The sequence below is a fragment of the Rhineura floridana genome, chromosome 1, assembly GCF_030035675.1.
Source record: "Rhineura floridana isolate rRhiFlo1 chromosome 1, rRhiFlo1.hap2, whole genome shotgun sequence".
NCBI classification, from domain to species: domain Eukaryota; kingdom Metazoa; phylum Chordata; class Lepidosauria; order Squamata; family Rhineuridae; genus Rhineura; species Rhineura floridana.
In genome coordinates, this window is record NC_084480.1 from 15,427,850 (window position 1) to 15,442,838 (window position 14,989).

Sequence of the window (14,989 nt, forward strand, 5' to 3'; positions counted from 1 at the left end):
ACAGCCCTGTGGTAGACCCAGATGCCAACTCTATCCCCATGTTCACTCTGGCAGCACTATTACAGGACCTAATCATGTTGTCCTCAACATCAGGAATTCATTCACCTACCCATCTACCAAGTGACATATGGCATCATCTGCCATCAATGCCCTTCTACATAGGCCAAACAGGCCAATCTCTACACAAAAGAATAAATGGACATACATCTGTCAGCAGAAATGGCAATATTCAAAAGCCAGTGGGGGAACATTACAACCTCCCAGAACACTGTGTAAGTAACCATCTTGGAGCAAAGGAACTTCAAAGGGAGACCAGAATATGAAATGGCTGAATTAAGACACAAGAGGTTCAATGCTATCACTTGTGGACTGAACTGAGACACAAAAGATTTTTAGCATTTTTTTTGTGTTAATGGGCTTATTAATGCCAGGATGTTTGTTTACCACTGTTAATTACATAATCAACACTATCTGTACTTATTTTGTATTTCATTTCCCCCTGACATCTATGTTTACAATTCCCCTCCCCATGCCCACAAACCATGCAACTCTGAATCTGATGAAGTAGACTGTAGTCCTTGAAATCTTATGCAGTATTAAATGTGTTAGTTTATAAGGTGCCATCTTTTTACTGCAACAAACACAGTTACCCCTCTGGAAATTGCTTTCTTGTAAGGATCGTTAAGACTGTTGTGGTGAGAAAATGCACCCCACAATGTTTCTGCATAAACCATACTGGAGTAAGAAGCACATAGAAGTACTACAACAATCCCTGCAGTTGACTACCTCTTCCTTTTGGAATGTTATCTATTCAGGATGGAAAGTATATTGCTGTATCAAGAAATATTTCAATGTATTTCGACTAGCAAGCCGCCTAAAGGCAAGCATAGTATCCCTGGAAACCAATGCAGATATGGTTTTCAGAATGGCTATTTGGAGGCCTGTGCCAGTTACTTGTCCCCCAGAATTTTGTCTGCATCAAGTAGGAAATGGGCATTTAGGATTGTCTGCCTGCAATTGCTTCCCCCCCCCACAGGCAGAAAGGAACAAGTGCACTGAGAAATCCCATATTCAAATAAATACAAGATTTCCATGATTTAGTTGACAACTTTGACATATAATAAGGGGAACAAGGAACACAGTGTGCTACCCTGTGGAAGACCACATGTACACATGAACAGGCCCTAAAATGCTGAAAATAAAAACTGGGCAAAAACGACCCAGCACATCCCATTCTTCTTGGATTCTGGGATTAACATAAATTTTGCCTTTGGGTTATGACTGTGCCAGCTGCTGCTTCTTACGAGGATTTCCTTCGATGCATATTTTATCTAACACAATTTTTTCTTCAGCCTGAATACCAAATTTTAAAAATACAAAATGTCAAGCAATGCAATGCAAATAAAATCAATAAAGGCAACATTACAAAACAGATTCACCACCTCTTGTTTTGCTCCCAGATGGAAAAGGGGACAGTAAAGTCAAATAGTTTCTTACTTGTCCAGTAGCAAGTCTAGAGGAATGGAACAACCTAAACTATTAGAAAACCTTCACAGAGAGTCAAGAACAATGTGGCATATTTAGCCTGTGAGAAAAGGGCAATACACACCATCAAATCATAGAACAGTAGAGTTGGAAGGGGCATATAAGGCCACTGAGTCCAATTCCCTGCTCCATGCAGGAATCCAAATTAAAGCATACCAGACATGTGGCTGTCCAGCTGCCTCTTGAATGCCTCCAGTGTTGGAGAGCACATCACCTTCCTAGGGAATTGGTTCCATTGTCATACTGCTCTAACAGTTAGGAGGTTTTCCTGATGTTCATTTGAAATCTGGCTTAATGCAACTTGAGCCCATTATTCTGTGTTCTGCTCTCTGGGACAATCGAGAATAGATCCTGGTCCTCTTCTGTGTTATAACCTTTCAAGGACTTGAAGAGTGCTATCATATCTCCCCGCAGTCTTCTCTTCTCAAAGCTAAACATGCCCAGTTCTTGCAGTCTCTCCTCATAGGGCTTTGTTTCCAGTCCCCTGATCATCCTCGTTGCCCTCCTCTGAACCTGCTCCAGTTTGTCTGCATCCTTCTTCAAGTGCGGTGTCCAGAACTGGACGCAGTATTCAAGATAAGGCCTAACCAGTGCCAAATAGAGGAGAACTAGTACTTCACATGATTTGGAAACTATACTTCTGTTAATGTAGACTAAAATACCATTTGCCTTTTTTGCAACCACATCACACTGTTGGCTCATATTTAGTTTGTGATCAACAACAATCCCAGGATCCTTCTCGCATGTAGTATTGCTGAGCCAAGTATCCCCTATCTTATAACTGTGCATCTGGTTTCTTTTTCTTAGGTGTAGACCTTTGGACTTATCACTCTTAAATTTCATTCTGTTGTTTTCAGCCCAGTGGTCCAGCCTATCAAGCAGGGCTGTGGAGTCAGAGTCGGAGTCATGGAGTCGGAAGCAATTTTGGGTGGAGTCAGAGTCGGAAGAAATGTACCAACTCCGACTCCAGCTTCAAAATAAATTTTGATTGACAATTTTTTTAAAATATAAATTCAAAATGTCAAAGAAGCTTCCCATGAAGTCAGCTATAGTTGAGCATTTCACCATAACTCAAGATGGAAAACATTTTGTGTGTCAGTGTATGACACAGGACCCAGATGAAGACAAATGCTGTGATGCCAAGATCAGCGCATATTCAGGCAGCGATAAAAATGCTCCTATGAGAGCTTCCAATTTAAAAAGACATTTACAGCCCTCTCCAGGGCTGTGGAGTTGGAAGCAATTTTGGCTGGAGTCGGAGTCAGAGTCGGACAGTAGAAAAATAGAGGAGTCGGAGTTGGTGTCGGAGTCGAAGGTTTGGCATACCGACTCCACAGCCCTGCTATCAAGATCCCTTTGAATTTTGTTTCTTTCTTCCAGAGTATTAACTATTCCTCCCAATTTTGTATCATCTGCAAATCTGATAAGCATTCCTTGCACCTCCATCCAAGTCATTAATAAAAATGTTGAAGAGCAGTGAGCCCAAGACCGAGCCCTTCAGAACCCCACTCGTTACTTCCCTCCACTTTGAGAAGGAACCATCGATAACGATGGATAAGTACGATTCTGCAGCCAACTGTGGATCCACCTGATAGTTGTTCCATCCAGCCCACATTAAGCTAGCTTGCTAATCGGAATATCATGGGGCACTTTCTCAAAACTTTGCTGAAGTTGAGATATATTATGTCCACAGCATTCCTATAGTCTACCAGGGAGGTTACCCGATCAAAAAATGAGATAACATTAGTATGGTAGGATTTGTTCTTGACAAATCCATGTTGGCTTCTAGTAATCGCTGTACTGTTTTCAAGGTGCTTACAGACTGACCGCTTTATAATCTGCTCCAGAATTTTCCCAGGGATTGATGTCAGGCTGACTGCTCTGTAGTTCCAAGAGTTCTTCAGCTAATTCCTACAATACTCTGGGATGCAGTTCATCATGCCTGCAGATTTGAACTTGCTCAAAATGATTAGGTATTTCTTGACAGTTTTGTCTATCAATCTCAAGCTGCAATCCTTCCCCTTCAATTTCACGTTTCCTAGGAGGGTCATAGACGCTCTTTGGAGAGAAGAATGAGCCAAAATAGGAATTGAGCATTTCAGCCTTTTCCTTGTCATCTGTTATTATTTTGCCATCCTCACTGAGCAACTGTACCATCATTTCTTTTCTCTGTCTTTTACTAAGGATGTACCTGAAGAAAGCTTTTGTTGTTGTTGCATTTGCTATCTCGTGCTAACCTCAGCTCATTCTCAGCTTTAGTGTTCCTGACTTCATCCCTGCAATTCCGTGCTACCTGTCTGTACTCTTCCTTTGTGGTCTGGTCTTCCTTCCACCTTCCTGTATGTGTTCTTTTTTGTTTTTGTCTTCTCTAAACATTTTGTGAAGTCACACTGGCTTCTTCTGCTGGCTTCCACCTTTTTTCCTTGTTGGAATTGCTTACCATTGTACCTTTAGAATTTCCTTTTTTAGAAACTTCCATCCATCTGAACTCCTTTTCTCATTAGGATCTCTTGCCATGGAACCACACTTACCATTGTTCTGAGTTGATTAAAATTGGCTTTCCTGAAGTCCAGGGTACACATGTGGCTACTCTTGATTTTAAAGGAAGCAAAAGCTGAGAACTCAAGTATAGCGTGGGCACTTTCCCCCAGAGTTCCCATAACTGCCACTTCATCCACCAAGTCATCTCTATTGGTTAGAATCAAGTTAAATCTTCTCTGGCAAATTAAAAAGCTATGAAGAGCACCTCAGGACACAAAAATGTAGAAATTTTGAAGGCTTTCACAGTGCTATACATATTTTAACAGCTTGCCTAAGGCAATAAATCATTAGTTCTGCTATCTACAACTGAGCTAGCTGGATAACTTATTCAAAGCCCCAAGAGTTACAATAGAAATTTAAGCTACAAGGTTACTGGGCCCTTGAAAAGGAATTGGGAATTATGCGGCAAACTATAAAGCCACAGGACAACATATTCGTAGTAAACCTCAATAATGAGCATGTGGATGCTTGGAGTATTTTATGGACGTGTATAGGATATGAGCATTCAGCAAGTTTATATAAATAGTTCAGGAAAGGTATACTGAACATAAATCAAAATGTTTCCTTTCTCTGCTAAGAATGTGTTGTTGTTGTTGTTGTTATGTGCCTTCAAGTCGATTATGACTTATGGCGACCCTATGAATCAGTGACCTCCAATAGCATCTGTTATAAACCACCCTGTTCAGATCTTGTAAGTTCAGGTCTGTGGCTTCCTTTATGGAATCAATCCATCTCTTGTTTGGCCTTCCTCTTTTTCTACTCCCTTCTGTTTTTCCCAGCATTATTGTCTTTTCTATATATGCAGAACATATCATACGGAAAGCGGGAATGGAACAAGATGAAGGAGGTGTGAAAATTGGAGGGAGAAACATCAATTAAGATATGCAGACCATACCATACTCTTAGCAGAAAGCAGTAATGATTTGAAACGAATGCTGATGAAAATTAAAGAGGAAAGCACAAAAGCAGGACTACAGCTGAACGTCAAAAAGACTAAAGTAATGACAACAGAAGATTTATGCAACTTTAAAGCTGACAATGAGGACATTGAACTTGTCAAGGATTATCAGTACCTCGACACAGTCATTAACCAAAATGGAGACAATAGGCAAGAAATTAGAAGAAGACTAGGACTGGGGAGGGCAGCTGTGAGAGAACTAGAAAAGGTCCTCAGGTGCTAGATTCACAGCCAATTTCCCCCTCCAATGAACATACACAGGTAAGGTTATTTGAGTAAGCTGAGAGGCAGCTTTATTGAATAAAATATAAGTGCACAATTAATAGCAGCAAAATGGTTCCTTAAACCCACACCCCAAAAGGGGCCAGGTAAAATACAGACAAAAGCGTTCTATCACAAAAACAAAATAAAAAAACTAGCTAACCTATTCTATACTCACATGAGGTAGCTTGCTGTATGCTCCAGCATCTCCCCAGAGATGCCAAGTTGGGTAGTAGATGGAAAGGGAACCCACACAGATATCTACCTATAGGCAAGATGGATTCCAGGGCAACAAAGGCTAAACATCCTATTCCTATACTTAACAGACAAGACTAATTAGCCAATCAGAGGGCTTTCTCATGAAGTAATACTTCTCCATGTCTTCGCACCTAACTGGTATGTCCTCCCCTCTTATCAAGCCAGACTGACCTTGGCACCAGGCTCTCAAGAATTAAGCAGGCATCTTCACACAGGCCTCCTAATCAGTGACCTCCAAAACCACCCTGTTCAGATCTTGTAAGTTCAGGTCTGTGGCTTCCTTTATGGAATTAATCCATCTCTTGTTTGACCTTCCTCTTTTTCTATTCCCTTCTGTTTTTCCCAGCATTATTGTCTTTTCTAGTGAATCATGTCTTCTCATGATGTGTCCAAAGTATGATAACCTCAGTTTCATCATTTAAGCTTCTAATGATAGTTCTGGTTTAATTTGTTCTAACACCCAATTATTTGTCATTTTTGTGGCCCATGGTATCTGCATGGGAAAGAACTGGAAATAAATTTCACTATCTGCTGGATCATATTGCTAGCAAACTACAAATTCAGAGAAGGCAGCAAAATGACTTTTATTATAGCTACAACATAGGATAATATTAAGAAGCATGTTCAAATTGAAAATGGCTTTTTAGGATCTTATTCTACAGAAAGGCTGAAGTTGAAAGGTAGCCACCTGACCAGAATCTCTTATGTTTCCAAGGAAATGCTATGGAGACTAGTACTGCCATAGTAAATATGCTGAAAGAAGGAGAGACAAGCTCATGTACAGAATCTCAGAACAAAGACCCACCAGAAAGGAAAGACCGAGACAAATAAATACAGCTTGCAGCGATCATTCACCCTAGTGTACACCATTTCTAAAACAGTGGGCCAGTTTTCCTTACCCAAAGTACAAGCTATGTACAAGACCATTACAGTATGCACAGTTCCCAATATGTACAATGTCTGCAAAGTAGCATTGCATACTCCTTACATCGAAACCTCAAATTTTCCTGAAACCTGTAGATGGGTTAAACAGTATCTAAACGAACTCTCAGCTCCTACATTTTTTAGGTATTGGATAGTTCTAGTAACAATTGTATCACCATATTTGGAACTTCCCTGCTGTGATGGTGCTGAAAATTAAAGCTAAGGACTCAAGAACTTTATGTGGAATGCTCATTCTTTTTTCACACATCCCCACAATAGTCCTATGAAGTGCTGAGAGTCAGTGCTGAGGCCAGAGTCTGATCCAAGCTCAAGAACTGAGCCAAGTAGTTGTTGTTAATATGTTTTGCAGTTTCTGACTCTTCTGTTATATCAAGCACGCTATCGACAACAGAACTTTAATGTGCATGGTACTCCAGAATACCACCATTCACTTTTAGAATCACTGTAAATAACAATCTGTTCGTATTGGTATGGCAGGTGTATAAGATTATCTGGAACTACAGTGGTAAAACAGATAGCAGGAACACAGGTCACAACCCAAGGAGAATGCGAAATCAGACATATGTTACTTGGCATAGAAATCCTAAAGAATTTTACTGTGCGGTTAGCACTTTTACATATATCTGTTGCCCTTCACATCAGCACACATCAGATGAAGGATGGAATAATTAACCCAAAATGTGATGCTCTTTTTCAACAGTTTACAAGAATGATTTTAAGAGCAGATTTTTTGTTTCACAAATCTCACATGCCAAAAAAATCCAAATAGTATACATTCAGATATCATTGTATATTCAAACTAATTTCAGTCTCGTGCAACTCTGTTCTGTTCTTGCGTAACCTCAGTTCATAAAAAGATTCCAAAATCGATAGCAGGAACTTAGGTGAAACCCAACCTTTTCAAAAACCTAACTCTCTGATTTATTGAAAGATACAAATACACACAAAACCTAATGCCAATGCTAAGAGATTTATTTTAATTATTTAAGGCAGGAGTGAGGACCCTCTGATCCATGGGCCAAATCTGGCCTGTTTACCTGACCTTTGTTATATGTGGTGTCAGGTGTGCAGCAGGTACAGACATGGATGGATCCTCCAGCTGAAAAGCAGGGTTGAACGGACCTCACATCATCACACAGGGAACTCACTGGTGCACCAAAACCCTGCAGAAAGCAGGACTGCACTTTTCCCCCCACAGCCACTCACTGCACCACAGATAGCAAGGATACCTGAAGAAGGGCCTCCACTGAAGACCTTAGTGTATGGGCAGGCACATGTGAAGACAAGCAGTCTTTCAGGTATCCCAATCCCAAGCTATGAAATGCTTTAAAAGGCCAAAAACAAGACTCTGAGTAGAGTCCAGAAACTAACTGGGAGTCAGTGCTTTCAGATCTTACCTTGGTAGCTGTGGGTATGTCATAGTTTAATTACCATGTTGTGTGCATGGAATTTGATAATGGCTGCCTAAATCTGGTATCTGGAATACCAGCTCTTGCTTTCTTGTTATTTATTGTTATTTATTTATTTATTTTCTATCCTGTCCTTCCTCCCAAAGGAGCTGAGGTCGGCAAACACATAAGCAATAAAACAATTAAACATCTAAAAACAATTCCAATACAGATGCAGATTAGGAATGATCTCTACTTAAAAGGCTTGTTGAAAGAACAAGCAGGTGCCAAAAAGACAACAGAGACGGTGCCTGTCTAATATTTAACAGAAGGGAATTCCAAATGGTAAGTGACAATGCTAACGGTCCAATTCCTATACTGAACAGAATGGACTTCCTGACAAGATAGCATCTGCAGGAGGCCATGTCCTGCAGAGTGCAGTGATCAATTGGGTATATAATGGGTGAGACAATCTTTTAGTTATCCTGATCCCATGCTGCATATGGCTTTATGCACCAGAACCAGCACCTTGTACTATACTAGCATAACTTCAGAAATGCTCCAGGGTACTTTAACAAGAACTAGAACTTTTAGTTCTGCATGACTCTTGCCACTTTAAATTGCTACCAGAAGCAGAATAAATTTGTAAAATAGAATAAATACCATATAAATTTGTTTGAATTGTGTAAACTACACCTTAGCATAGAATTTGGGTATAGTAGATAATTTCAATTTTGTGGCACCATTTGCACTATGTGCACAATGACTTTCATAATGTACACATGACCTTCCTCTTTCAACAAGCCTTTTAAGCAGAGACCTTATCCCAGTCTGCGTCTGTGTTGGAGTTGGTTTTTAATATGTTTTTAAAGCTTTTTTTTAAATATGTTTCAATATGTTTCTAAAGATGTTTTGTTTTAGTATATTTGAAAGTCTGTTTTTAAGATGTTTTAAAGTGTTTTTAATGTTTTTGTTTGCCGCTCTGGGCTCCCACTGGGACAAAGGGTGGGATATAAATTTAATAAATAAATAAATAAATAATACCTCAGAGGTCAAGTTACTATATTTCATTTTCAGACACAGTTTCATGCTTGTAAAGAAATTTGTAACTTAAAAATGGTTATGCCAAATTATTTTTTTCATGCAGATATTAACATACCTGGGATCGGCTTCATAACCTGCATTAAAATTAATCATACTGCTGCAGCCATCCCCATACTGTAAAATATACATATACACATCTGGGTGCACATAAATGTAGACTACAATGCTTCCCTCAAAAATGTCATCCTATTTACCAGCACTTCCTCCTTTCTGATTACACAGCATGATTTGCCCATTACTGAATAAATCTCTCACACAAGTGAGGGTTAATGCTCAGAGCTATATTTTAAGTTTTATTTTCATTGCATGAACTGAGCATGCCCCTAATCAATCACTAAGAATACAACCCTACGGACGCTTAGGATACTGCTGCATGTGAACAGCAGCCACAGTGAGCACAGACTTCTGCTGTACACGTCATAAACATCATGGTTTTCTTAAATGGATTATTGCAGTTACACTGCATGATTCATGCTCTTTTTTTAATGAAAGGGTCTGTAGTTTACTGGCAGAGTAAATGTCATGCATGCAGGAGGTCCCAGGTTCAGTCCAATAAAGACATCTACCTGAGATCTAACAAGAGCTGCTGCCAGTTGCAGTAGACCATACCAACTCCGCAACCTAGACTTGGTACAGTCATAATAAAGGGGTCTTTCTTGTCTGCATTTAAGAGATCATCCCCTGTACAGAATGAATCCCCCCTGCCTTAATCATGGTTAAACATTATGCTGATAGCAATGATGACTGCAGTTAAGCCAACCTTTCCACAAGCAGGACTGGAAATCAGGTTTCTCACACCCATGTCTACAAAACACAATGTCATGAAAGTCTATTTTCATCTTGAGTTTCGTTTGCAAGTAGGATATACAAAAGAAATTAGCATAAATCAAGACTATGGTCCCAATAGCAGTTGTTCTATTTTGAGAGTTGTTATACAAGCCTCTATCTCCAGACTGATACATTTCCACTCAGTAGCACATTGTGCTGAGGAACTTAAGTATTTGAAAAACTGGCAAACCCCATCATATCTGACACTGGCTAAACTCAGTCAGATCTTCCCCATGTCCACGTTGGTCATCTACACTCAGACGTCAGATTCACCAGCAAGCCACTGTCACTGATCTCATTCACTTTTTTTTTCCCTCTCAAAAGAATGCAATCCTCAATCAGCTGTATTTCCTCTACCTCAGGAATGCTAGCTCTCAATGTTATTTTAGATTCTTGGACTTGACCTGTCAATGAGCCAAAATCCCAGTGAAACTGATTAAAGCAATGGCAATTATATTTCAGTAAGAGTTAAATCTAGTCACTACAATGGCATCCAGCAATATGCCCTTCATATATACTCTTGTGTACAGGAATTTATCTTTGAAAAACTGACAAGCTCAAAACTTGCTGTCAGTCATGAGCACATACTCCAGGGCACATCCAAGGCATGGTCTGAGGGCACACAATGCAGCCACTTTGGTGAAGTGAAAAAGGCATCGGTCTGGTCAGTGCCTGGATGGGCAACCACCTTGGAATGCCATGTATGCTTGCCTTGAGTTTCATGATGGTAAAAAAGTGGTATATAAAACATACTAAATAAAAATAAACCGCACTCCTCATTAATTCATCCACTGCTGTCACCATCCGCTTTGCTCATATACATTGCAAAAGTGAAAAGGGAGGGGGGCACACTTTTAAAAAAATTCCTCTAGATACTGGATCTGAGGGGCTCAACAGCAGTTAGCGCAGACAAATTCTCGTTAACCACGCAGACAAATTCTCGTTAACCACCTTGCTACATCCACAGTGAGATTGGCCGCCAAAGCAGATACCTGCCCTCATTGCAAAGCATGGCTAGTGGAGGGTGTCCTTCACTCCAGATTAATGTGCATCCTTACCTGACAGCCAGACCCACTTCCCTCAGGAGGGTCTCCCTCCTGAGTAAGCCTGTCTGTCAGGGTGTGACAATGCTGGGCACGCTATATAAAGTGTGTGTATATGTGTGTGGGGGGGGGAGATTGACTACTCAGTTGACCCCTTCTGAGTGTGGATCCCCAAACAGTTGTCGTCATCTCCACCCGCCATCCACCCATTCCCCTGACCCCTCGTGCCCCAAACTCACCTGACCTCCTACCAACTGTCATGGCTACCACTGGCCCCTCCTGCAGCCTCCCAGTATCCCTGCGACACACGCCTGCCTGCCTGCCTGCCGATCGTCCAGCGAGCGAGAGATGCTAAGCAGCCCTGCCCGAAACGGGGGTGAGGGGGCGGGGGACTCACCGGGTTCCGGCTCCAGCTGGGCAAAGCGAGTTAACGTGCCCCGCGGGATCTCCTCAGGGACTCTACCGCGCGCCTTCGTGGCTCGCTCCTGTAAGCACGCGCGCGCGCCGCCTTCTCCACTTATGTGTACGTACTCGCGTACACGCACGCGCCCCCTCAGTCGGTTATTTAGCCGCTCCACTCAAACCGTCTCCCATCTTTCCACGTCGTCACAACGCCTCACCAACACCATCATCGGCGAGAAGGGGAGGGGCGGAGGCCTCGCCGTCCGTCCAGGACTTCCTTGCCCACTTCCCTCCCGACGGCGAAGAAGCGAAAGCGGGCCTTGAACTCCTGAATAGCATGCCGGGACATGTAGTCCTCTGAGGCGGCTGCGCTAGGAGGATGAGGAGGACGTGTAGACTTTCCTTCACACACACCCTACACACACACACCCCTCAACATTTCTTCCCTATTTTTTGGTACACTGCCTGATCTTTGGGTTGTTATTGTTGTTTTTGTTCTTAGTAGTAGCCTGATAATTTGTATTATATTGGTTGGATAACGGTTGAGTCTGTACTTCTATATTTGTAAGGCACTTTGAGCAGTTCCTTTGTGGAAAGGAAAAGTGGGGTGTAAATTCTGCAACCATTAAAGTGGGGTATAAATTCTGCAACCATTAACCAAAATGGAGACAATAGTCAAGAAATCAGAAGAAGGCTAGGACTGGGTAGGGTAGCTGTGAGAGAAGTAGAAAAGGTCCTCAAATGCAAAGATGTATCACTGAACACCAAAGTCAGGATCATTCAGACATGATATTCCCGATCTCTATGTATGGATGTGAAAGTTGGACAGTGAAAAAAGCAGATAAGAGAAAAATCAACTCATTTGAAATGTGGTGTTGGAGGAGAGGTTTGCACATACCATGGACTGCGAAAAAGACAAATAATTGGGTGTTAGAACAAATTAAACCAGAACTATCACTAGAAGCTAAAATGATGAAACTGAGGTTATCATACTTTGGACACATAATGAGAAGACATGATTCATTAGAAAAGATAATAATGCTGGGGAAAACAGCAGGGAGTAGAAAAAGAGGAAGGCCAAACAAGAGATGGATTGATTCCATAAAGGAAGCCACAGACCTGAACTTACAAGATCTGAACAGGGTGGTTCATGACAGATGCTCTTGGAGATCACTGATTCATAGGTCGCCATAAGTCATAATCGATTTGGAGGCACATAACAACAACAAATTCTGCAAATAAATTTCAATATACTGTATATTATTATTTATTATGCTGAGGTGCTGGAGTAAGCTCTACTAAAGACTGTAGATGGGGAGTGCAATTTTTTTAAATCCTTCATCCAAAGAAAAACCTACCTCCAAATAAAAAAACAAAAGAACTAACACATCAGCAAGAAAGGCTGTAGCCAGCTCACTCCTTCATGTACTTATTTTCTACTTGCAGGGAGTTCAGAGTTGCATTTGAAAACGGCATCCACAATCTACAGTCTGAAGTGATACAGTCCAATAGCCCATCTAACTCAGCATTCTGTTCTCACAGTGCCCAAACAGATGCCTGCGAGAAACTTGGAAAAAGGATCTGAGCACAAGAACACTCTCCCCTCCTGCAGTTTCCAGAAACTGGTATTCAGAAGCATACTTCCTCCAACTGCAGGAGCAGAGCAGAGCCACTGTGGCTAGTAGCCTTTGATAGCCTCCATGAGTTTGTCTAATCCTATTTTAAAGCCCTCCAAGTTGGTGGCCATCACTGCTGCCTCTGGGGGCATGTTCCATAGCTTAACTATGTGCTGCATGAAGAAGTACTTACTTTTATCTGTCCAGAATCATCCAGCACTCAGCTTCTTTGGATGTCCACAAGTTCTAGCATTATGAGAGATAAAAACTTTTCTCTATCCACAATCTCCATGTCATGTATAATTTTATAAATGTCTGTCTCTAAACTAAAAAACCCCAAATGTTGCAGCCTTTCCTCATAAAGGAGTTACTCCATCCCGTTGATCATCTTGGTTGCCTTTCTTGAACCTTTTCCAACTCTACAATATCCTTTTTAAGGTGAGGGGATCAGAGCTGTACACAATGTTCTGAATGTGGTCACACCCTAGATTTGTATAACGGCATTATGATACCTGTAATTTTACTTTAAATACCTTTTCCTAATGATCCCTAGCATGGAATTTGCTTTTTTCACAGCTACCGTACAAAGGGTCAACATCTTCATCAAGCTATCCAATATGACCCCAAGGTCTCGTTCCTGGTCAGTCACTGCCAGTTCAAACCCCATGAGCGTATATGTGAAATTAGGATTTTTTGCCCTGACATGCATCACTTTTCACTTGTTTACATTAAATTGCATATGCTATTTTACCGCCCATTCACTCAGTTTGGAGAGGTCCTTTTGGAGCTCTTCACAATCTCTTCTTGTTTTAATGACACTGAATAATTTGGTCTCATCAGCAAACTTGACCACTTCACTGCTCATCCCTAACTCTAGATCATTTATGATTAAGTTAAAAAGCACAGGTTCCTGCAAACTTTGTGCAAGTTTGCAAAGTTTGGATGAAGTGACCTAAGGCTGCAATTCTTTGCACATTTACCAGTGTACAATATGCCACAATTAGCATCACAGTGAGATTTACTTTCAAGTAAACATGCAATAAGATGGGCCTGTAAACATACACTCAACAGGGTATTGCAGACAGTCCTGGCTCTTAAGTTACATTGGTACTAACTTACCACACTCAGTGTGTCATGTCATAACTGGAAGGAATCTGTGCAACTCGGCTCCTACCTGCACAGTAAAGGAAACATCAGAAGCCCCAGCAACAACAAATCGTCCTGTCATCAAACCCTGTTTCTAACTATGGGACATTTATTTATAGATCAACAATGTGTTATACACAGTACAAACATTTCCATGTACAGGAATCTCGTAGCCTGCTATAGGCTTAATTTTCATAATTTTATTTGGAACATTGAAGCCGAGTTTGAAAAGCCCTGATTTAAGTATTAAGATGGGTGACAACTCTTATTTAGTGAAGTACTTAGTTCTGAGCTTCAACATCTTTATGTGCCTTTCACTCAGCATCTTACATTTTTATCAAGTTTCCATTCATTGAAATGGCTACATTAAGATAAAATTAAATTGGACCAAGACATGAATAATTCCTTTTTAAAATGAGATAATCACAAGAGCTTCTGTCTAGAAACAGAAAGAGTAAAGTAGTTGAATTATAATAATATGCAAACGTATATAGAAAAGGAACAAAAACAAGTGGAGTTTGTGGAGGTGGTTTTGGAGCTGCTACCGGTTTGTAACAAAATGTTGACAATGAGCCAAGTCAACAAAAATAAAATTGCCATTTGTACTAGCTGCAATTAATTAAAATTATTCTCCCAATATTATTCTTATCTCAGTCCTATTGTAAAAAAGGACAGATCTCAAATCCACACTGACCTATACATTTTATCCCAGATCAAGGGGTAAAATACCCTTCTCTGAAGTTGATGCTTATCAACACCATCGAAACAAATTCCATGCTCCAAATATTAAGCCCTCACATCTACACTTAAATATCAGATCTTTGCTTATGAGCAAAGATTCAGCTTCATGATGGCAGTTAAACTACTTCCAAATAACTGTCCCTAAGCATATTTATTATTGTTACTATTATTATTGATGCATTGCTTCCTATAAGTAATTTCATAATACAATGA

The 14,989-nt window shown here is 40.7% G+C and overlaps 1 protein-coding gene across 5 annotated transcripts in view; it reads right to left on the minus strand.

Annotated features, from left to right (window-relative positions):
* DYM (dymeclin) overlaps window positions 1-11,575 on the minus strand; it is a 282,022-nt gene extending 270,447 nt beyond the window's left edge. For 2 of the 5 annotated variants that reach the window (XM_061614383.1, XM_061614393.1), the window contains exon 1: window positions 11,269-11,573. The gene's annotated coding sequence lies outside the window, so the exon portion shown is untranslated. Of the gene's footprint in view, window positions 1-11,110; window positions 11,210-11,268 lie in introns of those variants that run through there. The other 3 variants (XM_061614422.1, XM_061614402.1, XM_061614412.1) reach the window with 3 other exon arrangements.
* Window positions 11,576-14,989: the final 3,414 nt, after the last annotated feature.